Source organism: Syngnathus floridae, chromosome 3, assembly GCF_059516105.1.
Source record: "Syngnathus floridae isolate MCC-2025c chromosome 3, RoL_Sflo_1.0, whole genome shotgun sequence".
Classification (NCBI taxonomy): Eukaryota; Metazoa; Chordata; class Actinopteri; order Syngnathiformes; family Syngnathidae; genus Syngnathus; species Syngnathus floridae.
In genome coordinates, this window is record NC_142415.1 from 21,034,447 (window position 1) to 21,047,706 (window position 13,260).

Sequence of the window (13,260 nt, forward strand, 5' to 3'; positions counted from 1 at the left end):
CTTCAAAGTCAGATCGCAGATTTGTTGTAATGGAGGCTGAGTGAAAAGCTTGGAGATCAGGCCTCAGTGGCCATCCTTGTCAATATACTGATTGTTTTCGCAAAAGTTGTCAAACAAAAGTGTTATACTGTGTGGTGACAATAAAACAAACAGTAATCATGTAAAAAGACTGGAAGTCAAACCGAAACAAATCTTTGTTACAATGTTTGATTGACAACAGAATGACAAAGTGGCAAACTTCAAGACGACTTCCAGGATTATGCACAAACCAACTGAAAGGCACATGGGACACCGAGGACAACATTCCGCCACTTGTGATCATCCTCGTTATGTTTCTCCAACAATGCCCGAGGGGCTCATTTTGACCGATGCTTATGAGAAACGAGGCCCCCCGAAAAAAATGTGTGTGTGCAAAGTAACCCTCTCACACAGACTGTTTTGCATCTAGTTTACCATGCTAATCTCAAATGAGGATTATTCGTTCTGAGAACGGAGATTCCCAGATGTCAGACGGGGCTTATTTTTCTATTTAAATATATTCTAGCGCCGGAGCCAGCAAGCTTGGAAAGTCGTTCATTAACATGCCACAAAATGATTCTCTCTCGCTTTCCTCCAACAGGCAAAGCATTTATTTGTCTCAAATAGCCGCAGTAAAACAGCACAGTTTTGATTTTTCCGTCAGAATATGGATCATTTTGTTCTGTTATATTTTATGGGTGCAAAAAAAAACACACACCGCTTTAGTATTACTTTGAGACAAATGTCTAGTTTAGTTTCTCTAAACACGCTAAAGCACAAACATTAGCTGACACATCGCTACGACTGCACCGCACTGTATATTAAATAGTTGGCCAAGAATATGGATATTGGAAAACAATGCCTGGAGATGGCTGCTCTAAATTTCCTCTCTTATCAGAAATACATTCTGTTCTGTCTCACTGGTACATTTTTTATAATTAACGTCTTAATTAAAACATTTGTGGGATTGGGAAGGGGTCACTTTTGTCCAAATTCAATCAAAACGTCTAATGCAATAAGAGGACTGAAAATAAGGCCTGACGATAAACACCTTGAATGGTTAATATGGTTACACGGCCGTCAGTGTCTTATCGCCACTTTTCGGGATGTGAGGATCTTTGACAGTGCTCAAACTCAGATTAAGTGTCTTGCGGCTGAGGAGAAGGCCCCCGATCGCTCATTTCTCACGGGTAAGCTGAAAGGAAAAGAAGTTTTCTTCATCTGAAGCGGGACAAGTCACTTTGTTTTTATCTGTTCAATGTCGTTCTTCCACTCTCTCATTGGCTAATCAATGAAACCCAAGAGGGCTCATCAGGCACCAAGAAATGTCAGCCAAAAGCTTTTGATCCGCTGACCTTCATCCACTGCGCTCCAGCAAAAATACCGTTGAGAGCGATCCATGTTTGCATGCTTTTAATGGGCCTCGGAGGGCCCGCTTGAAAGTCCTTTGTTTCCACAGGGTCAGTTTTCTAACTCTTCGGCCTAGCCTCAAAAGGCTTTGGAATATTTCCTGACATCTCCCCCAAGATTCATACATCATCGTACATATGACAGTAAACTAAGAGGCTTATTAGTATTACATGATGAAGTGATTACTTGTTAATCGGTACAGTAAAATACTGATTATGCTGGAAATGGAGCATGGGTTAAATATGGAAATCATCTGACTCTAATTCCTTCAAGCGAGGCACCAAAGCGTTAAGGCATTTTGCTAACCTTTGCAGAAAGCGTGTGAGAGCGCTAAGGAAACATAACTGTTGTGTTTTCAACTACTTGACAAAACGAAGAGATTAAACTGACCGCAAAAGATGCCCGTTAATGTTTATTTAAAGAGCACATGCATTTTGCAGGGGGGGAGGGGGTGGCCATGTCCTCACTTGTAATGACATTCTGGCCGGGAGTGAGAAACTTATTTGGCTTTCTGAGACAACCATTTATCTTAATCCGAGGTGACCTAAATCCAAGGCATGGCCCGCTCTAGCGTCTTTTCCGTTAAAACAGAATCTCACACTCCATCCTCCCCATGTAGCATCCCTCCCTTAACCGTAATTGATGACGCTAACCTTTTCATATTCTGCTGTATTCATTCATGGCCAGAAGCACCTCCGACACGCTGTCCATGCACAAGTGCAAAAAGCCACGCTGGCCCCGGCACAAGATGAGACAAGGACGCAGGGTGTATGTTCAAAAAGGCTAATCTGTAGTCACAGCAGAGATCTTGACAGCGTGAACGGATCTGCTGGATAAATCAGAAAAATGAGGACGGTATAAGTCACTGCTCATGCATTCATTTGAGAATTGTGAAAATGATGCAAAGAAAGAAAAAAAGGAGTCAAAGCGAACAAATGAGCCGTGTTAATTAGGAATGTCCAATTTCTTTATCTGGGGAAAAAAGATGAAGATGTAGATGACTATGTTCTTGCTTAAGTCAGCTCTCACAGGAAAATGAAGTACGGTATATTACACAGATGTTTAACACATGTTCTAATTTAAGGCTTGGAATACTAATGAGGCAACATGAGATTTTTCTGACACGTACTATTATTATACGTATTATTATTAATTTAATATTTTTATTTATTTCATCTAATTGTGTATACATATATGCTACACAAACATTTAAGATTAAATTGCGTAGCCAAAGCTTTACCGGTTTATGCTTTTAAATTGGATCCTTTTATAAGGCAATGTTTTATTCAGCTTGTTATGAATTTAGTCTGTGATTCTGTGGAGGCCGTTTGGATAAACTTTTCCCTGCAGCTATGTTGTGAAACTGTTTACAGCATAAATGCATATCCTTGGCAACTTGATAAAAAAAAAAAAAATGGGAGAAAATGTAGTCAATGTAGAGAAACTTGAAGGTGGACTTGAACATTTTACAGTGGCTCAAAAATAATAAAAATGGCATTTGGTGGAAACAAACAATTAAATAAGTCCCTGAGAGGCAGATTGGCCTTAGCAAAGCAATTGTCCCAACAGGCTTATCAGCCATTTAAGAAAATGAGCCATAATAATGTGTTTGTTTGTTTTGGAAATGTTGTGTTCATTCAAATTCAAAAGACTCTTTTGCTCCCTTTGTGTTTTCAATTAGAGTGATATGCCAACTGCCCCGTGATATTGCCTCTGCCAAGAAGAACGGTGCCAGTACTACCCATGAAACTCTCATGGAGAGGCACAGAGAAAAAAAAAAAAAGATAAGCAACAGAAACATTATCATCCATTGATGGCACAGAAAAAAAAAAAAAAAGCAATGATTTATTAATGGCTCCCAAATTTTAAATATAATCTGTTCTGCTTTATTGGAACAAATTCATTGAGTCATTAATCCAATCACATGATGTCATTGACCCACAAAAACAGTGCTAAGATTTTTTTAGCACTATGCTTGACTTAGCATCATAGATAAATGGGTAAGCTCATAGAGATAATAATGGGAAGCTAAATTAATAAATCGCTGGATATTTAAAATATATCTTGCGAAAATAATATAATTGTACAGCACATGAGTCATTTTGTAATTCAGTGAGGTGTTTCTTCTTCATACTGCTATGCATGTGTCTTTTTGAATCTCATCTCAATCTTGCTGATGGAGTGAAAAAATAAAACGATATCCTTAGGCTACTTTTACATGCTCACAATGTGCCATTGTGATTTATTGTTCATTTATTTTATTTAATTTTTTTTCCCTGGCTGCTGTGTCTTCATGGCTGGTTTAAAAAATAGATTACAAAGGACCATGATAGTTGTCACGCTATGTTGTTTGTATTCCGTCTGACATGTATGTTTGTATTCTGCGTTTAATACAATGTCACACTTGTGCTCACTGTGCATTTTTTTTAAGATTAAAAAAAAATTGCATCGCAAAGCTGTCGAAACTACAGCAAAATTTTAGGTACAAGTATTACTTTTAGTTTTGTTAAATTTTTTATGTGTGCTGATGAGCTGCTTAAATATCGAAATCGCCCACTTTGCATTCTCTCTTTATCAAGTAAGCACTTTATTAAACAGTTCATTTGCTGTTCAAATCAAACTACAAATAAACCAATGCTCCAACTTTCTCCTTCTTAATCCCACAGGGTGTAATAACCTGTCAAGATTTTCCCCAATATATTTATTTACCCTCCTTGTGCTGTACTTTCTTGGAGCATTCCAGTATTTGTTTGTCTCTCAAAGCAGTGCAAATAATCTGGACGAATATTAAGTAGACAACAACCCAGTGATGTTCCACTGCCACGGGCCCACAGCATGTGGGATTAGACGGGTTCTGACTAATAAGGTTTGCGCTTAGACGGCCTCTTTCTTTCCCTGTTTGTAGATATTAATGCACAAAAGCTTGGAAATAGCTGTCTTCCAATAATCTGCTTTTGCTTTGCAATCGTCCATTACATTAAAGCAAATAGACACAATTTGGTGCTTGAAATCATGTTAATCCTTTGGGTTCATATGTCAATCATAATGTAATTTTTAAAGCCTCAAATGAATGCGCTGTGCAATCCAAAATATAAGTTTTGATTTTGGAGCTATTGTGTTTCTGAAGCCATGTTCCCCACTGAATTCACAATGTGAAAATAAAAGTGACAGATATAAACTCATAAGAGATCCGATATATTTTCTTTTACTTTTTACGATTCAATAAGCGTGGAATGCTTGGTCAGCAAATTATCTTTGCTTTTTGTCCAGAGATTTTTATGTTGTCTCACCTATGGGAGTATTACATGGAAGTAATTGTTTGGAGGTCAATACTGGATGTCTATTTTGCAATATATTGTACAAAAGCCACACTACACAAAAGCAATTAACGCTACGAAATGCAACTCTCAGCTTTCTGTCAAGGTCTTTTTTTTTTCCTCGAAGTGTCAACACTTCAACTCAAAGCTCTTACGCAGTGCTCCTGAACAAAAATAACTTAGCATCATATAATTATATCAAAACAAACTTTCTTTTTTATGGTCATCCTTGGTAGCTCTTGAAGACAAAATGCAGTGGAGACATCTTTTATTTTAACTGCTGCTTTGCCCCGGTCTTATGAACCTGCTTTGACCTATTTTACCAAATGAAGTTTGTTGCGTGTAATTTCTATTATCCAGTAAAAGAAAAATGTGGTTATTGAAAATCCTGAATGGCTGGTCACGCTGGGAAATGACAAAAAAAGTTCATAGCCTTGGCCCAATCCCTCAAGAGCCAATTTCACTGCCAAGAGTTTCCGTTTGCCGATACAGTAATTGTGCTTTTCTGGGAAGACTCTACTGTAAGAAAAAAAAAAGCAGCACTCACTCCCACCTCAGTAGTGCCCACCACCACAATGATCTGACAAAAAGGATAGAGAGAAACGAGAGCAGGAGCAAATGGAAATTGACTCTTGAGGTTGCTGAAAGCAAAGTCCGCATCATCAACATCAACCGACGGAATGGGATGGTGGTGGAAGTGAGACCAAAGGCGTCATTAGGTTTAGGCCACTCAGAAAAAAACGTGGTTTTAGAGACGTCTCAGATTCTGGAGCAGGAGTGGCTCATGCTCTTTGCATTCAGAGGACAACTGCAAAATCAACATGTTATCAAGTTAGACAAACACAAATTTGTTAGTCTTGTCCCAAAGGACATTAATACATGATTGTGAGCTTTTGTTAACCCAAACAGCCTGATGAGGTATTCATAGTGTCTTAATGGAGATATTGAATGCTGTCTTCCAATCTTCTACTCTAATTCAAACGAGGCGGCAAGCATTGTCCAGGACGAGCTTGGAATTAACTGGCGCGGTGGAGAAGGACGAACGCTGAATCAATCGATAGAAGGGGATATTTGTTCTCGATGGGGAGTTTATTGATTTTATTAGTCTATGCAAGGTCTTAAAGTCGCATCCTTCTTCCCCCTTTCACCTACCATGGAGGACAATGATAGAATAATACCTGCAAGGAGATATTCAGAGATATTTTTTCATAGTCTCTCTTTCCAGTCACAAGATGTTATAGAGTCATCTACTAGGGAGAGTGGCTCCGGGCTGGAGATCGATGGCACAATCATAAGGGCTGTGGAAAGGGGTAGGGAGGGCCGCAGCATGATCTTTGCTGAAAACTTCACCAAGGTCATGGTAGCACTCCGTGACAATGTGTAAGAACATGCGGCTCTAGTTCCATGACACTATTGGTACGAGAGCTGATTGCAAATGGTGATTATGACAAGAACCAAAGTTGGATCAGGTGGGCAGAAAATGAGGAAAACCAGGTGAGGGTACAGGTGCAGAAACTCTGAGCAAAAGCTCCGATTCTGTTAGATGAGGCATAAACAGCATCTTAAGGGAGCTCACTTGGTAGCCGAGTGAGTCAAACTGGTGACGAGTCGGAGTTCAAGACTAGCTTCGGAATGCAGCTGACAAGGATTGAGTGCATCTAGCTCTAATCCTGCGTACACACACGTACTTGAACACACACAGAGGGGAAAAAAAGGGGGCAGGGCCCAAGAAGGAGAGGCAGGAGACCTGACAAATAATTCGCTAATCCATCTCTTGAACTAAAATGTGCAAAGGAGCCCATTAATCACGCACACACTTGTCCCTCTCTTTCCCTCTCTCTCTCTCTCTGCAGACAAAAATACATTACACATATTTGCTCTATTTTGTAGGAACAACTTTTACAGTTAAGCTTATTTCTTGGGGACCTTCTCTGCCTCTTCATCATCAATGCAACACAACCTGACACTGAGGGCAGCAAATAACACCTATAATGATTTAAAAAATATATACATAACTCTATAAATAATTTTAACATGTTGCTGCTACTATGCCAACAGGCAATGGCAATATAGAGCTCGCCTGAATTTGCCACCAGCCGGTGCCAGCGGCACATCTTTTCGTATGAAAGTAATGTAGCTTGGAAAATATTCTCGGGGGTTTTTGTAAGCAGTTTGGCTCCAACACACTGGGGTGCCCTTAAACAAGGAACTGAAGGCTAAGTGCAGAAAAAGTGTTGTGCCGATGGTCGTAATATCCGAAGGAACGTGTTACGCATGATTTTTTCAGTACGTCGCACACCTCCACGAAGGTGTTTCCACGTCTCTCGGCACTCCCTTGTTATCACACTTATGTTTCGTTCGTATGTCACTGAAGAAATGCAAACACCACTGGAGCACTAAATTATTCACAAGCCTTGTGAGCTGAATTGCAATCATACGCTTGAATGTCCAATTATGATTTAACTCAAATGCAGCATAAAATAAAATGGGGGAAAAAAAGCAATTTAACCGCCGTAAACAGTGAACCATTGTGCAATTGTTAATGGATTTGTAAAAAAGGAAAACCACTTTTGCAGTGATATTCAGCACACACACTGTCATCTGTGCCTTTTGTATACAGAATCTGTTTATTTTCCATCACGCTTATATAGCATTAGAAAAGCAATGTATTTAATGTCAATTTATGTCATTACCCGTGACTGAGTGTCTCTTTAAATCCATACAAATACACACACCAATGTTATGTGGAGCCAATTAATACTTTGACTCATTGTGTTGTAGTACATTTGCCATTGTGTGTGACTGTGATTGTCAGATTGTGGTTTCATCTGCCTTTTGCCTGAATTGAACTGCTTTAGCTCTCGAGTATAGAAAATGGACACGTGTTATGGTTTACTTACTGAAAGGCCTAATACTCAAAAGACAGTGGACAATAAATACGTTCTAAAATAAAGACAATAAGTTTAGAAAATGAAATTGTGTTATGATTTACTTGATGAAAGCCTTAATACTCAAAACATGGCGGACAATAAATTCATTCAAAAGTCATAGACTTTTCAAAATGAACCACACACTCGTGTGTATGAAACTACGACAATGCCTCCATATTATATTGCAAAACTTTGAAAACTCAATGCTTTGATACATATTTAAAAATGTTAAAAATACTCATTAGTTTACCAGATTCTTTTTTTTTTTTAAATATAGTAGCAATCACTCACCTCGATTACATGACCCACCAAAGTCTCATTTCAAGTCTCATTCGAGGCTACGCTATCAAGGTTAATGTTACTAGAGGCAGGATAATGCATGCTTTGATGAATGAGAAGACATGCATTTAAAGCCACAATGCAAAGACCAACGTTGACCGATCTTCAAATGGGGCTACGCTTATGCACCCTTTCAGTGTTATCCAGTCTGATGATCAAGATAGCATATTTTGCTCCTCCTCATTTGTCTTCTTTTTGACTCTACAGAATAATCTATTTCACCCAATTTCAGGTCGGCAAGCCTGCAACGCAGGACCGCCGGATCAATATTTGCCAAGTTTAAACCACAGGATTATCCATCTGTCAACCTCCCCAACAGAAGCTCTCAACCGTGACATAAATCTTTGACTGTCCTCCACCATTTGAGAAGGTCAGACCTACAGTCTTTATGTTGTACACCTTAAGGATGGATTAAATCGTCGATATCACTCTGACACTCAGTTGCGCGTTGCACAATGGTCTGTCCATTAAATTTTAGGTTTGGTTAAAATTGATCAATGTTAAAATTCAGCCATTTTTACTTCATTGTTGAATACTAGTGCCACAAAAATTGACAATTAAATACATAAGTAACATTTTGAATAGCAGGCTATGCCTTCCCGCCTCGCGAGAACATTTTGATTTTGTTTTGAACCAACGTCGGTGTGGCAAAAAAGATCGTATGATTTTTCTCTGCTACTAAAATGCAAAGTAGTTAGCCTTTTTCAGGTATAGATTTTATTTTTGTTTATTCCAATTATTCCAAACAACTCAATCATACATTCCAAGGTTCAACTGAATATACAGTAATATTTCCAAACGCAGGCCCGTGCTGTCCTTCTACAGTCGAGAAGGTGACCTATGTATAAGCCTGGCATTAATCTTCCAAAGTGCAATGATAGCTGTTTTGCCCTTGGAAAGCTTGATGCTTTTAGGGTCATAAGTGTAAAATGTAGGGTGTCTCGATTAATGCATAATAAAACATGCATCACCACTTCGTGTTGGTTTTAGTCAAAAAATAGAAGTCGTTGGAGGACATCATCTAAGGTCATGTTGAAAACATTTTGGTTTTCTCAGTTCGAATGCGATAAAAAGAAATTGTATTGGTAAATGATTATTAATTCATGATAAACTCCCATTTATGACATTACAAAAAAGCGAGCATTCGTGCTTTTGGATTGTGTAAGAAAACTGGAGAGCTATGCAAAACACATTTTTGTAGCTTTACAGTATTGCTAACTGCTGTTAAAGTCTGTGTTTACATCATCTTTTACAACTTCCGCAGAGTCGTTGATATTTCCTCTTATCCACACGGGACTTTACGTTCATCAAATATTCATGATGTATCAACAGAAAATGGTTAGTCCAAAAAAGGCATGACCTACTTCCCACTTATTTCCCTAAAGGGAAAAAGCACAAGACAGAAATGTTTTGCCAACGACTGTAGAAAAATGTTTTATGGATTAGCTGAACAAGGTTTTAAGCAAACTTTAGTTTTTTTATTTAATTTTATTTTAGTTATTTATTTTATTTTTAGATTGGTACCAAATCTTAAAACTGATCAAATGTTTACAATTATCACAATATTATTTGCATAGTAATTCAATTTTTTTGTTTTTCTTCTTTTTTTGCTTTACTTTTTTTATTTTCATTTTGCTATCAAATATTAAAACTGATCAAATATTTACAATTATTATAACGTTATTTGCATAGTAATAATATTTTTGGGTTTTCTTTTTTTTTAACTTTACTTTTTTGTTGCAGCATTGTAAGGACGTACAAATGTAAAGAATTATTATCTATTTATTCTCTTGTTCATGCACTAAGATTTCAATGCCCCAAAGCCGGAATAAGTTATTGAAACTCTTCATGCAGTCACCCTGTCTCGTATATTTTAGCTTTGTGCAAAAAAAAAACAAAAAAAAAAAACCCCTACTTTCATTCCTTCTGGCGTATATCATATTGCAGCTTTACTTGTCAGGCACCCCCTTGAGCAGATCCAGCATCAAGGCTGTCACGACACACACTTCCATACACTGAGGACTGCGTTGTCCTCTTTGTCTATTCAAAGAACTCCGGCAACTAGTATCACAAAGGCCGTAACAATATGTCATGCTCAATCTATAAATCATACCATTGGCAGTCAATCGCAATCAGCATAAATGCGGGAACAGCAATTTGGAATTGCTTGTGTGCCACAGTGCAGCTACAAAATGCTGCATCTGAGCTGCAACAGTCGAATTGACATTTATCCGCCTTTGCCTTTTACACATAAGCCATGAGTGAGGTTTGTGAAGCTGTGCACACTGACAGGGACGGCGGCATCCCGCAATCAAATAATTAGACGTGTGGGAACATCATTGAGGGTGACATAGTATTCTTGGCAGACAGCGGCAATTTTGAACATAACGACGAAGGAAGAGAGTCTTGGGTGTCAAACGTCACACCTCGGTTCTGCCTTTCTTGCATTCGTTAAAGCTCCCATGTTACAACATTGATGCCCTAGACGTACAAAATGCAAAAAAAAATAAAAATAATTATAGTCGCAAGACATGCTGGCCAGTTAAAATATAATGCAAACTACTTTGCACAAGTTTGAGTTTTCAATACGGACTGAACATTTTTCTTTTTTAATATGAAGAATGTCCAATTCTTGGATTACAAACTGGTCATTCCTTTTACTCTCCTTTTGGTGCGCACACACACATGCGCACACACATGCACACACACGTGCACCGTTTTCATTAAAGGGCCTAACTGAAAGCTCATATTTTATGGCAAAAATCTAATCCGGGTTTAATACAAAACAAAGCCATGCAGGCTGTCTCGGGGACATTTTCTTGGCTGAGTGGAAGCTTAGATGCAAATGTCTAGCTAATTCAAACATGGCTTCATTAGGCTATTAGCAATTGTTAACTTTTAGACATGCAGCATATTGCTTTTGTTCCTCGACATTTATGTTTTTAAAGCACATTAACACAATGTGTTAATAACCTCAAAGAATATTGAAATAAGAATGATGTTACAGATGTAGGTCAGTGGCTAAGGAATTGGACCCATAACCTTTTTGACATACTGCCGCCATATCTACGTCATCATAACCCGATGACATCTTATTTCTGCAGGTATCTAAGATTTATTTGCAATGTTTGTCAGGAACACAGACGTTTGGATTTTTACTGATTAATCTTTTTATGCAGCAGAGCAGAAACTTGAAGGATTTCCAGAGCTTCTGTAAAGAGGAATGGGCCAAATTCCCTTTTGAGCTGTGAGTCAAGATAAGTCAAATTTATTTATATAGCCCTTAATCACAGAAATGTCTCAAAGGTAAATATGTTCACCAACTTCAAGAAACTGTCCTTGCCAATGAAATTTTTTCCACAAAGTATTAACTTCTTTTACTCGGGATTAATTTGTTATTTATGTTGATAAAATATTTTACGACTTTTAGACAGTATTGTGTACAGTGCCAGTCAAGAAACACGTGGGTTGCTGCAGAAAGAGGATGTGGTTAACAAAAATGAATGGATTTAGCATCCGTGTAGCGCACAGGTGTCAAAGTCAAGGCCCGGGGGCCAGATACGGCCCACCAAATCATTTTATGTGGCCGGCTAAGACAAATTGTGCACCACATTCATATGTCAATACGAAAATAACAAATTGTTTTCAATTTTAAAAAAATAGTTATTGCTAGCAATTTTTATTCCATTCAATTTTTTTTAAATATTTGAACAGTGTCTGTTTTGAAAAGTAGTTAGTCATTAGTTTGTTGTGTAGCCGATACAATGAATAATATGACGTTCATACATTTACTTGAGTTGACAATTTTAATGGCCCTCCGAAGGAAACTATGACTATAAACACACAACCAAGTTTTTGTACGTATTTATACTTTAACAAAGTTTGTGTATGATTTAATATTCTTGACTTGCTAAATAAAAGCACAAAGGCTAATGTTTATTTTTCGGTTTTGTTTTGTTTATATAAAAGGGCTTGCGAACAAAGATAGCGACTTCAGTAGCTGAGATTCTCAAATGAGGGTCTTGGTTCCAGCAAATGCTTGTAGATCAATAAAGTGTGTTCCATGTCACCAGATAAATGGCGTTCACATTTTGCCACTCAAAATTGCACATCTCATCCTTGAGCTGACAGCGGCTAATCTCTGAGCTTTGTTTTTCAGACTGATCCACTGCTTATTTGAGGCAGATGTGTATTGAATCCATCAACCTTTAAAAGTTAACAAGTTGTCTGGGGAAATGCCATTTGTACCAGCTCAATAAGAAATGTCAGTCGGACTTGTGCATCTGCAGAGAATTGCAAGTGAATTGGAAGCCTCTGTCACATAAATTCTTCAAGGGCACTTGCCTTTTTTTGCTGAAGGAGTTCAGAAAATGACTAAACTGATGCCTTGAAGGTCAACCACAATGCGTTACGCCACGCTTCGACCTTAGACCCCATACAATTTTATCATCATTTAGTTTCAGAATCCAAAATGTTGCCACCTGAGACCTTCAAGTGTATATTTATGTCTTATATCAAATATGAATATTATAATTATACATGTACTGGACTGGAATCAAACTGGAAACATCACTTGACAGAATCAACATTTGTGCTCAGTTGGGCAGATTTCTTTAATATCAAGGTTATGCTTCTTTTCTTCCCGCACATCTTTTTCTCTCTTCGGTCTTCAAAAAGCCAAAGAAAAAAGAAGCAAGCCGCATAAGCAGTTATTTTTTTGATGTTGACTGAAATGATGTCTGCTGAGATGGGCTGATAGAATGCATTTGAGGTTTTTTTTGTCCAATAGCATCAACATGTTTTGCACATATCATTTTACAAGCTTTTTGTGGTAATCTACTGTATTAAGAAAATAACATATACATAGAAAGTAGACATCCTCTCCATTCTCATCATAGGCACATTTATTCAAAGATGTCACATCTCCGATAACTAGAAACATATTGCTGTGAGAGATATTCTGTCTTAAATTGTAAATATAGTTTTATAATTTTTCACAGGACATCTTGTTCTCATGTAATCCTCCTGATATAAAAGGAATGATGAAACTGCTGATAACAAAAAGTAACTGCACCCAAATTGCATTTACTGAGAATGTAGTCCAAATTCAGTTATCACATTTTATTTAACATTGTGTCAAAAACATTTCTTCTGCAACTATCATCACAAGATGCCCAATGAATCTGTGTTTACAATTCTGATTAACATTTTGCTCTGTTGTGAAAATTACCATTTTAAAAGAAATA

General features: G+C 37.7%; 1 long non-coding RNA gene across 6 annotated transcripts in view; it reads left to right on the forward strand.

The window, feature by feature from the left end:
- Positions 1 to 11,933, forward strand: part of LOC148401075 (uncharacterized) — a 95,719-nt gene extending 83,786 nt beyond the window's left edge. For 3 of the 6 annotated variants that reach the window (XR_015857626.1, XR_015857618.1, XR_015857615.1), the window contains 3 exons: positions 8,247 to 8,384; positions 11,022 to 11,118; positions 11,194 to 11,933. This is a non-coding gene — a long non-coding RNA (uncharacterized LOC148401075). Of the gene's footprint in view, positions 1 to 3,109; positions 4,545 to 8,246; positions 8,385 to 11,021; positions 11,119 to 11,193 lie in introns of those variants that run through there. The other 3 variants (XR_015857616.1, XR_015857624.1, XR_015857619.1) reach the window with 3 other exon arrangements.
- The last annotated feature ends 1,327 nt before the right edge of the window (positions 11,934 to 13,260 follow it).